At 46.3% G+C, this 11,221-nt stretch overlaps 1 long non-coding RNA gene across 1 annotated transcript in view; it reads right to left on the reverse strand.

Annotated features, from left to right (window-relative positions):
• LOC135119229 (uncharacterized) overlaps positions 1-11,221 on the reverse strand; it is a 150,814-nt gene that overhangs the window by 41,244 nt on the left and 98,349 nt on the right. The gene's annotated exons all lie outside the window — the stretch shown is intronic.

An 11,221-nucleotide genomic window follows, 5' to 3' on the forward strand; every position in this document is an offset into this window, starting at 1 on the left:
CCGTTGAGAGCCTTGAGCAGTACATTCTGCAGCACCTCGTTGTAGCGCCGCTGCGTGTCACACTGGGGGGCTCGTGGCTAAGTGTACTCACCGTTGAGAGCCTTGAGCAGTACATTCTGCAGCACCTCGTTGTAGCGCCGCTGCGTGTCACACTGGGGGGCTCGTGGCTAAGTGTACTCACCGTTGAGAGCCTTGAGCAGTACATTCTGCAGCACCTCGTTGTAGCGCCGCTGCGTGTCACACTGGGGGGCTCGTGGCTAAGTGTACTCACCGTTGAGAGCCTTGAGCAGTACATTCTGCAGCACCTCGTTGTAGCGCCTCTGCGTGTCACACTGGGGGGCTCGTGGCTAAGTGTACTCACCGTTGAGAGCCTTGAGCAGTACATTCTGCAGCACCTCGTTGTAGCGCCGCTGCGTGTCACACTGGGGGGCTCGTGGCTAAGTGTACTCACCGTTGAGAGCCTTGAGCAGTACATTCTGCAGCACCTCGTTGTAGCGCCGCTGCGTGTCACACTGGGGGGCTCGTGGCTAAGTGTACTCACCGTTGAGAGCCTTGAGCAGTACATTCTGCAGCACCTCGTTGTAGCGCCGCTGCGTGTCACACTGGGGGGCTCGTGGCTAAGTGTACTCACCGTTGAGAGCCTTGAGCAGTACATTCTGCAGCACCTCGTTGTAGCGCCGCTGCGTGTCACACTGGGGGGCTCGTGGCTAAGTGTACTCACCGTTGAGAGCCTTGAGCAGTACATTCTGCAGCACCTCGTTGTAGCGCCGCTGCGTGTCACACTGGGGGGCTCGTGGCTAAGTGTACTCACCGTTGAGAGCCTTGAGCAGTACATTCTGCAGCACCTCGTTGTAGCGCCGCTGCGTGTCACACTGGGGGGCTCGTGGCTAAGTGTACTCACCGTTGAGAGCCTTGAGCAGTACATTCTGCAGCACCTCGTTGTAGCGCCGCTGCGTGTCACACTGGGGGGCTCGTGGCTAAGTGTACTCACCGTTGAGAGCCTTGAGCAGTACATTCTGCAGCACCTCGTTGTAGCGCCGCTGCGTGTCACACTGGGGGGCTCGTGGCTAAGTGTACTCACCGTTGAGAGCCTTGAGCAGTACATTCTGCAGCACCTCGTTGTAGCGCCGCTGCGTGTCACACTGGGGGGCTCGTGGCTAAGTGTACTCACCGTTGAGAGCCTTGAGCAGTACATTCTGCAGCACCTCGTTGTAGCGCCTCTGCGTGTCACACTGGGGGGCTCGTGGCTAAGTGTACTCACCGTTGAGAGCCTTGAGCAGTACATTCTGCAGCACCTCGTTGTAGCGCCGCTGCGTGTCACACTGGGGGGCTCGTGGCTAAGTGTACTCACCGTTGAGAGCCTTGAGCAGTACATTCTGCAGCACCTCGTTGTAGCGCCGCTGCGTGTCACACTGGGGGGCTCGTGGCTAAGTGTACTCACCGTTGAGAGCCTTGAGCAGTACATTCTGCAGCACCTCGTTGTAGCGCCGCTGCGTGTCACACTGGGGGGCTCGTGGCTAAGTGTACTCACCGTTGAGAGCCTTGAGCAGTACATTCTGCAGCACCTCGTTGTAGCGCCGCTGCGTGTCACACTGGGGGGCTCGTGGCTAAGTGTACTCACCGTTGAGAGCCTTGAGCAGTACATTCTGCAGCACCTCGTTGTAGCGCCGCTGCGTGTCACACTGGGGGGCTCGTGGCTAAGTGTACTCACCGTTGAGAGCCTTGAGCAGTACATTCTGCAGCACCTCGTTGTAGCGCCGCTGCGTGTCACACTGGGGGGCTCGTGGCTAAGTGTACTCACCGTTGAGAGCCTTGAGCAGTACATTCTGCAGCACCTCGTTGTAGCGCCGCTGCGTGTCACACTGGGGGGCTCGTGGCTAAGTGTACTCACCGTTGAGAGCCTTGAGCAGTACATTCTGCAGCACCTCGTTGTAGCGCCGCTGCGTGTCACACTGGGGGGCTCGTGGCTAAGTGTACTCACCGTTGAGAGCCTTGAGCAGTACATTCTGCAGCACCTCGTTGTAGCGCCGCTGCGTGTCACACTGGGGGGCTCGTGGCTAAGTGTACTCACCGTTGAGAGCCTTGAGCAGTACATTCTGCAGCACCTCGTTGTAGCGCCGCTGCGTGTCACACTGGGGGGCTCGTGGCTAAGTGTACTCACCGTTGAGAGCCTTGAGCAGTACATTCTGCAGCACCTCGTTGTAGCGCCGCTGCGTGTCACACTGGGGGGCTCGTGGCTAAGTGTACTCACCGTTGAGAGCCTTGAGCAGTACATTCTGCAGCACCTCGTTGTAGCGCCGCTGCGTGTCACACTGGGGGGCTCGTGGCTAAGTGTACTCACCGTTGAGAGCCTTGAGCAGTACATTCTGCAGCACCTCGTTGTAGCGCCGCTGCGTGTCACACTGGGGGGCTCGTGGCTAAGTGTACTCACCGTTGAGAGCCTTGAGCAGTACATTCTGCAGCACCTCGTTGTAGCGCCGCTGCGTGTCACACTGGGGGGCTCGTGGCTAAGTGTACTCACCGTTGAGAGCCTTGAGCAGTACATTCTGCAGCACCTCGTTGTAGCGCCGCTGCGTGTCACACTGGGGGGCTCGTGGCTAAGTGTACTCACCGTTGAGAGCCTTGAGCAGTACATTCTGCAGCACCTCGTTGTAGCGCCTCTGCGTGTCGGCGTCGCTCGCACACACGTACGCTTTGTCCAGATGATCCGCTAGCACTAGGAACACTTTAGTTCCGTCTGTTATTGGGGGCCTTTCTACTACCGCTGGGGCTGTTGGGGCTGAAAGGAAATATATTTCAATATATCGGGTGTATCGTACCTAATCACATTAAATCCTTCTATAGATTATTTTCGTTTTTTGGAAGAATCTCACTAACTGACAAGTTTTTTTTTCTGAAAAATAATACTTTTCTAACTTTGAAAATAGGCCTGTTGCCAAAAAAGAAAAGGTCTTTCAAGATATTATTTAAAGGTTGTCTGTGATAAATCCTTTTTAGTGACAAGACAGCCCATTGTGTCACCGACTTAAATCTTTGGTTTTGTTTTTTGTTGTATTTATGTTATATTGTATGTGTGTGTTTATGTTGTATTTAAATAGGTGTACATAATAAAGAGTATATCTTACGTACAAAAGTACACAGTAAAGGGTATTGGGTTCTCCGGGTAACTGGGTCGAGGAGGTCAGATAGGCAGTCGCTCCTTGTAAAGCACTGGTACTCAGCTGAATCCGGCTAGACTGGAAGCCGACCCCAACATAATTGGGAAGAGGCTCGGGAGATGATGAGATGCTAAATTAAGAGTATATCTATGTATCTATCTATCTACTTACTAGGAGCCTGATGTTCAACTGTGGGCAGCCAACGGTACAGTTCGCCGTCGCCATACGATTGGTCACTCTCTACATCTTTCATGGATACTTTGTACCCGTCGCCTGTAGTGGAGAGGATCTCGCAGGAAATATTTGCTCCGACCTGTAAATAAAATAAATACATCGTTCATTACTTTTCTACACCACTTTATGGGTGCTTACATAAAGAAACAGGTTTCCGGTACAGACAAACCTGTACGGGTAGGTACCGATCAGTGCAGGTATAATATTTCAATACAATCCTATTGACTCACTTATAAAGAAACAGGTTACCCGTTTACCTGTTTCTTTAGAATATTATACCTGCACTGATCGGTACCGACCCGTACAGGTTTGTCTGTACCGGTAACCTGTTTCTTTATGTAAGCACCCTACGAAACTCGGAAGAGCTCGTGGCTAAGTCAAAGCATGATCGATCGATTATAATATAAAACTGGTTGGCCGCTGTCATTTGAACATCTTTGGCAGTCGTTTTGGGTAGTCAGAAAATCTGTCAACCAGTCTTATCAATTGGTATCAAGTTCTGCAGGTAACTGAGACTGACAGCCGACCCCAACATAGCTATACATGGCTACTTTGATTTCTCACCTGATATCGGTGCCTCGACGAGGTTTGATTCCCGTGTCAGGCCGAAACTACTCTGTAGGTTGTAAGAAACTTTCACAAAGCAGCCCCTAGTCTAAAAGTTGGCGATTGATACACCCGAGCATCGGAAAGCTGTCCCATCGGGCTACGAGAGTTTGCGCAAATGCTTGTGCACTATAATATGTCTTGCGCAGCTGGCTGATCTCCTTAGATATCCTGGATGATTTTATTATCTCACCTGAACAGTCTTGCAGCACAATACAGCGCAGAACTCGGGCACTGCTTCGTACTTGCTCGGCAGTTTCCGTATCTTGTCGGCTGCTGACACGGTGACTATCTTAGCTCCGTCTAATAGAGCGAGTGTGGTTGGGTTGAAGAAGTAACTATATTGCGAAGGTCCATGTGGCACACTGGTACTCAGCTTCATCCTGTTTAACTACAAGCCGACTCCAATGGATATCTCACCTGATAGACTGCCTTTTTAGTCTAGTAGTGCCTTAGCTCGACTGCTGAGCACGGAATCTCGGGTTAGATTACCAGGTCGGGCTTAAATAGTGTGACCGAAAATCGAAAGTCACCGCGGCCCTGGCACACACACAAAGGGCTCCAGAAGTAACATGGTGGGTTTTAGTCAGTTAGAGTCTGATACTCCCTCACGCTGCACCCACAGAGGGAGCCGTCATTCGATGACTCACAAAGCAGCCCGTAGTCGGGAAGTTTGATACACCTGTGTATCGGAGAGCACGTAAATGTCCTGGATGTTAGTATTATTATTATCTCACCTGAACAGTCTTGCAGCACAGCACAGCACAGAACTCAGGCACTGCTTCGTACTTGCTCGGCAGTTTCCGTATCTTGTCGGCTGGTGTTACGGTGACTATCTTAGCTCCGTCTAATACAGCGAGCGAGGTTGGGTTGAGGAACTACTTTGTGGAGGTCAGATAGGCAGTCGCTCCATGTGGCACACTGGTACTCAGCTGCATCTGGTAAGACCGGAACACGAACGCAATTGACACCTCACCTGATGATATATTTCCTCATTGGTCTAGCAGTTACATATCTTGAATGCTGAACACGAGGTTTCGGGTTTAATTCCCGGGTCGGGCCGATACTACTTTGTAGGTTGTAAGAAACTTTCACAAAGCAGCCCGTAGTCTAAAAGTTGACGATTGATAAACTCCTGCATCGGAAAGCCGTCCCATTGGGCAACGCTTGTGCACTATAATATGTCCTGCGCAGCTGGCCTATCTCCTTAGAGAGAGAAGCCAAAATTATTATTATCTCACCTGAACAGTCTTGCTACACAATACAGCGCAGAACTCGGGCACAGCTTCGTACTTGCTCGGCAGTTTCCGTATCTTGTCGGCTGCTGACACGGTGACTATCTTAGCTCCGTCTAATAGAGCGAGAGTGGTCGGGTTGAGACAGCGGGCGCGGTACCAACCGCTGTCAGATGGATCGAAGTAGGAGCAGGTTTCACCAGGGTTTGGTCTGTGGGAGAAATAGAAAAATGAAGTTAAATAAGTCAAGTATAGGATGGGAAGGTAATGTTTGACTATAATATGAAACTCTTGGTGAGGTTAGTCCGTGAATGGTTGACCATTTATAATCGTCAAGTATCGTATTGTCCGAGTCTCATCTAAGTTTAACTGGTGGGCGACGGCCGTGATTTAATTTAGCAGTCGTTACGGGTGAACCAGAGTCAGAAGCCAGTAACTTTGACACCAGTCTTACCAAGGTGTATCGGGTTGCCCGGGTAACTGGGTCGAGAAGGTCAGATAGATAGACATTCGCTCCATGTAAAACACTGGTACTCAGCTGCATCCGGTTAGACTGAAAATGGTAGCTTGTAGTCAGTGGGAGTCTGACACTCCCTCACGCTGCACCCAGAGCGGGCGATCATTTGACGACTTCCCATAATAAAGTTAAAGTAGCCTTGCCAGACGGCGATCATTTAGCAAATAAATAATTAATGAAAAGTACTTATAATTCACGATTGATTGCCTGAAAGAGGACATGAAGCAGAAGGGAGTGGATGTAAGTATGACGTGTGACAGAGAGGAATGGAAGAAAAAGACATGTTGCGCCGACCCCAAATGACTTGGGAACAGGGCAGGAAGATGATGATGATCAAACAGCCATCACTTACTTATAATCCACCTGATCTTCCTCACAAGCTTCTCCAAACTCCCCGATGAGTATCTCATAATCATTTTGAAAGGCTTCAGACATGGTGACGCATACAAAATCACCCCGATTCGAGCGGCAATCAGACGCCTTCGCTTCTACGGAAATTACCACTGTATTTCCGATTGATAATTTTTCCATGAGGTAGCTGTAAAAGGAAAAAAAGGTATATGAATATTATAAAGAGGATATATTTATTGCTACTTGGTTTGTTTGGATGAAAAGGCTCGGAAACTACTGCAGCAATTTGAATAACTATTTCACTGTTGTAAAGCTACACTCTTCCCTAGTAACATAGGCTATATTTTATCCCGGTACGAGCAGTAGTTCACACGGGACACGGGTGAAACTGCTTGTTTGTAAACAAAATGCTCCCTAAACTTGGGGTTTGAAGATTTCTTACGATAGATAAGGACATTTATCGATAAAGGCTATAGGCTACTTTTTATTCGGAAGCGCAAGCCTCCAGAAAAGGTGAGCAAATCTTGCACAAACTAGTTTCAGAAGCGGTTCATCATCATCATCATCATCTCAGCCGGCGGACGTCCACTGCTGAACATAGGCCTCCCCCTTAGATCTCCACAGATACCTGTTGGAGGCGACCTGCATGCAGCGTCGACGGCGACCGACATAAGGTCGTCTGTCAGAAGCGGTTAGTTATGTGTAATGAAAATGTGTGACTCTATTTAATGTGAAATAGAAAGCATGGTACATGCATACATACAAGTTGTGCATGAACAATAAAACGTGGCTGATGGCATAGGATACTTTTTCCAAATCAGGTAAGGTAAGGAGTTCCCTCAGAAAGCGATTGAACCCGTTAGCGGAAGCTAGTAAATAAATGATTCATAAAGCACTGAGATTTCATGGGAAACATTATTTCTCAAAAATAAATAAGTCTTAGCAGGTAACTGGGTTGTGGAGGTCAGATATGCAGTCGCTCCTTGTCGCACACTGGTACTCAGCTGAATCCAGTTACACTGGAAGCCGACCCCAACATACTTGGGAAAAGGCTCGGGAGACGATGAGACTGATGTTTCTGTAGGTTAACACAACTAACTCACTTCCTAGGTGTATATTTCTTTGTAAGAGTGACATCGCTAACACTAGTCAGTTTTACAACTGGGAAGGTCTCTCAAAAAAATAACATATTTCTCGTTTTTCAGCCTTTAACTCGGGTGTAGGCATTTTAGAGGCTGTCTTTTGTACACTTTTGACGTTCAAAAAGTGCTGTTTTGCACCTAAGTTTGAATACCTAAATGATTTTTGAATTTGACTCACTTCTTAGGCGTATATTTCTTTGTAGGAGTGACATCGCTTACACTGGCCAGTTTCACGACTGGGGGGGTATCTTTTGGAGGGGGGGTTGTCTCCTCAGGCTTAACAGCTTCTGGCTTCGCTTGGGGCTGTTCTGGTGCAGATCTAGCGTGGAAATGAAAGTGGTGTAAGCAAAAGCAGGTATAAGTTTAGGTGGAATTGGTCCAATATGTTTTTTTTATTGAATGATAATTATTATTTTGAATGTAGACGGATGGAGAGGAAGACCCAAGAAAAGATGGATGGATTGCCTGAAAGATGACAGGAATAGGAAGGGCGTGAGTGTCAGTATGACGAGTGACAGGGGAACATGGAAGAGGATGATATTTTGCGCCGACTCATAATAAAATTCGGTTTAACTTGGTTTACAAATTGGACCAATCGCACCTAAAGGCAACAAGTATAAAACTAAAATCTTACATGATACAAAAATGCAACACCCAATGTGACCAAAAGATAACACAAAGCATATGAAAAATGAAGAAATATTTTTGCTAGAGTGAATTGTATGAAAAAGTGATTAAAATAGACAAAATGTTCCCACTGCTATCAAAATGCATGTATCTTATATTAAATACATATAGCATTATATAAAATGCCTTAATATTTATTATTCCTCTAAATCTGAACCTCAGAAACCATTTTTAAAGAATCAGTCAGTTTTCTTAAAACAACTGTTTACTACGAATTCTATTTGATGTCCTCCTAGCCGATTATAATCGGCCACGGCGGCTGTTCTCATGTAAGGAGATCAGTCAGCTGCGCAGGACTGCTTCAGTATTTGTTATGGCGGCAACAGAAATACATACATCATCTGTGAAAATTTCAGCTCTAACTATCACGGTCCATGAAATACAGCATGGTGACAGACGGACGGACGGACGGACAGAGCAGCGAAAACAATAGCGTCCCGTTTTACCCTTTGGGTACATCATCATCATCATCATCTCAGCCGGCGGACGTCCACTGCTGAACATAGGCCTCCCCCTTAGATCTCCACAGATACCTGTTGGAGGCGACCTGCATCCAGCATCGACGGCGACCGACATAAGGTCGTCTGTCCACCTTGTTGGTGGACGTCCTACGCTGCGCTTGCTAGTCCTTTGGGTACGGAACCCTAAAAATACACAAATAAAACTCACGTTTTAGGCACCAAATTCTGTCTGGCATTCAAAACCACAGATGTTGGCACCATAGTCGGTTTAGCTACGACGGGTGTTGGTACGTTCTTCTGTGTTGAATCTTCTGTAACTTCTGGTTCTCTGGCGGGTTGGCGTGGTACCTTCTGGGGTACTTTGTTGAAGAAGCTACGTGGTTTTGTTCTTGCTTCGGCTTCTTTTGTGGGAGATGGTTGTTGGGTTGCTGTGGGACAAAGTTGGAAATGGAAGGTTGGTTATATTATATGGTATTTGACGAGTCAGATTGAATACTTTTATTGAACTGTCAAAATGGGGCTAAAGGGCTTATTACACTTGACTGAATTCAGTCGTCTAATTAGGTTTCTTAATGATTTTAATGAAACCTACCTTCCTAAATGCGCTTACATTTGTCTGAATTTAGTGACGTTGTTGACATTTGAGTGAATCATTTAGTTAGACGACAAAATTCAGTCAAGTTTAGGTTTTGTACTAGAATAGTTTTTAATTTAAGTCTTAAGACTAAAACTGTTTTTTAGTATTAAGTTATTTTAGTTTTTTTTTAATCTGGTTTCAGTAAAATTTCTTTTTATATTCTCATTGTGTGTGATACGTGTGCGTCTGCGCAAGAATAAACGATTTTTCGTTATTTTTCTTTCTCTTTCTAGGTGTATATCTATGGACTAAACAAAAATATACTTATGTATTTATTTAGTTTAAACCACTCACGCTTAACCGGCTCGTTGTCTCGTTCCTGATTGAACTGCCTCGGCTTAGCAGGCTGTCTCCCTTGGAACCTTGGCTTATCATCTCTGTTACCGGACCCAGACGATTTGACGCTGGCCTGATACAAAAAATATTTCATTTAAAACAAAGTTTATCATTTATCAAATATAGGATATTCGACTCAACTTACATAGTAATTCCAATACTGTGCATTGTAACAAAAAATACCTTTTTTATTACAATAAAATAGCACTTGTATGATTTTTTGCTCATTATCATACCTACATGTAATTTTTTTTTTTAATAAATAACATAAAAATATGTAATTATTATTAGTTACTTTTCTATTGGAAATCATTAAATGAGGGGTAATTTGCAAGCGTGATGATTTATGTTCAATCCTTCTCTGTGTGAGAGAAGGCCTGTGCCCAGCAGTGGAAAGATGATGTACTACTAGCCGATTATCGGCTACGGCGGCTGTTCTCATGTAAGCAGATCAGTCAGCTGCGCAGGACATATTTTAGTGCAGGCACACTTGCTTGGACACAGGTGCACTCACTATTCCTTCACTCTCATAGCGCGATGGGACGACAATCCGACACACCACCGGAGAGAGACCACAAACAGGACCGACATTTACGTGCTCAGTGGGTAGATTTAATGTTGTGACTAAACGAAGATAATTAAATAATATTACCTTGGAAGTGTATGTATTATTATTATCCTCTTGTTCTCTCTTATTATCATTTTGTAGGTTTGGGCGTCGGAGCGGCGGCGCCGGTTGTAATCTTAAAAAAACAAATCAAACACAATTAATAAATGAACAATAAACACGCTAGTCATGTATTGTCATCAGAACTCGGAGCGTGTGCAAAATTTCATCCTAATCAAAGACCGGGAAGTGGGTCACATTAAGTTTCCAAGATTTTCTTACATACATAGTTAGTTACAAGTGAAGTTAATATAAGCGTGTTAAGAATTTATTTTGTTGTAAAATAGTAATATCATACTTAGGTTCAGTGTCAGGAATATCGCGAGCGGCTCTTCCGTTTGCGACGTTCAATCTGAAGTTACAAGCAAACAATATTATTATAAACTAATTAGACACTCATCTAAGGCAGGCAGGACGAACCCTTTGGCTGCCCTCCCACGTTATACTTTTTGTAGAATAGATAATCCGACCGATTTCTTGTAGGACGTTCTTACTAAGATTTTCTGACAGACTTTTTGCAGGAAATGCGCGGGTCAATATTGTTATCCGTGTTCTATTTTTCTCCTACAAAAAATCAGTCACCGATTTTGGACGGGAGCGGGCAGCCTTTGGCTGTGTTTAAACCAAATTGACTGTCAGCCGCCGAATGTGAGCAGGCTCACTAAATGTCAGCGTCGACGCATAGCGTAATAACATATCGTCGTCGTTAGACGCGAACGAAAGAGGGAAAATGTATGGAAATACAATAAACTGCGTAACGTTCTCACTTTCGGCGGCCAAGTATATATATTTCAGGCTCTCTTGCTTACCTAGCCAAATTATGGCAGACACCCTTATGTCTATCCAACCAGTCTCGTCGCTGACAGGCTTCTGCGCAGTAGGGCGTAATTCCGCAGCCCGCGCAGAACTTGTCTGCGCGGAGGCCGCACACGACGCACTGTCGCGCCGCCTCTCGCTGCAGTCCAGGAAGTGTTAGCTGCACCCAGTTACCGCGACACGTGGTTATTTGTGTTAGTTCATTTGTGATTGTAACTTCCGGTTAGACTGGAAGCCGACCCCAACATAGTTGGGTTAAAGGCTCGGAGGATGAGTTGTGATTGAAACTGTTGGTGTGTGTATTACGAATAATTGTAGAGCTGAAAAGTGATGGTCAAAGCTCTCTAGTACATCAGGTTCCACGACGGCACTAC

Source organism: Helicoverpa armigera, chromosome 31 (assembly GCF_030705265.1).
Source record: "Helicoverpa armigera isolate CAAS_96S chromosome 31, ASM3070526v1, whole genome shotgun sequence".
NCBI lineage: Eukaryota > Metazoa > Arthropoda > Insecta > Lepidoptera > Noctuidae > Helicoverpa > Helicoverpa armigera.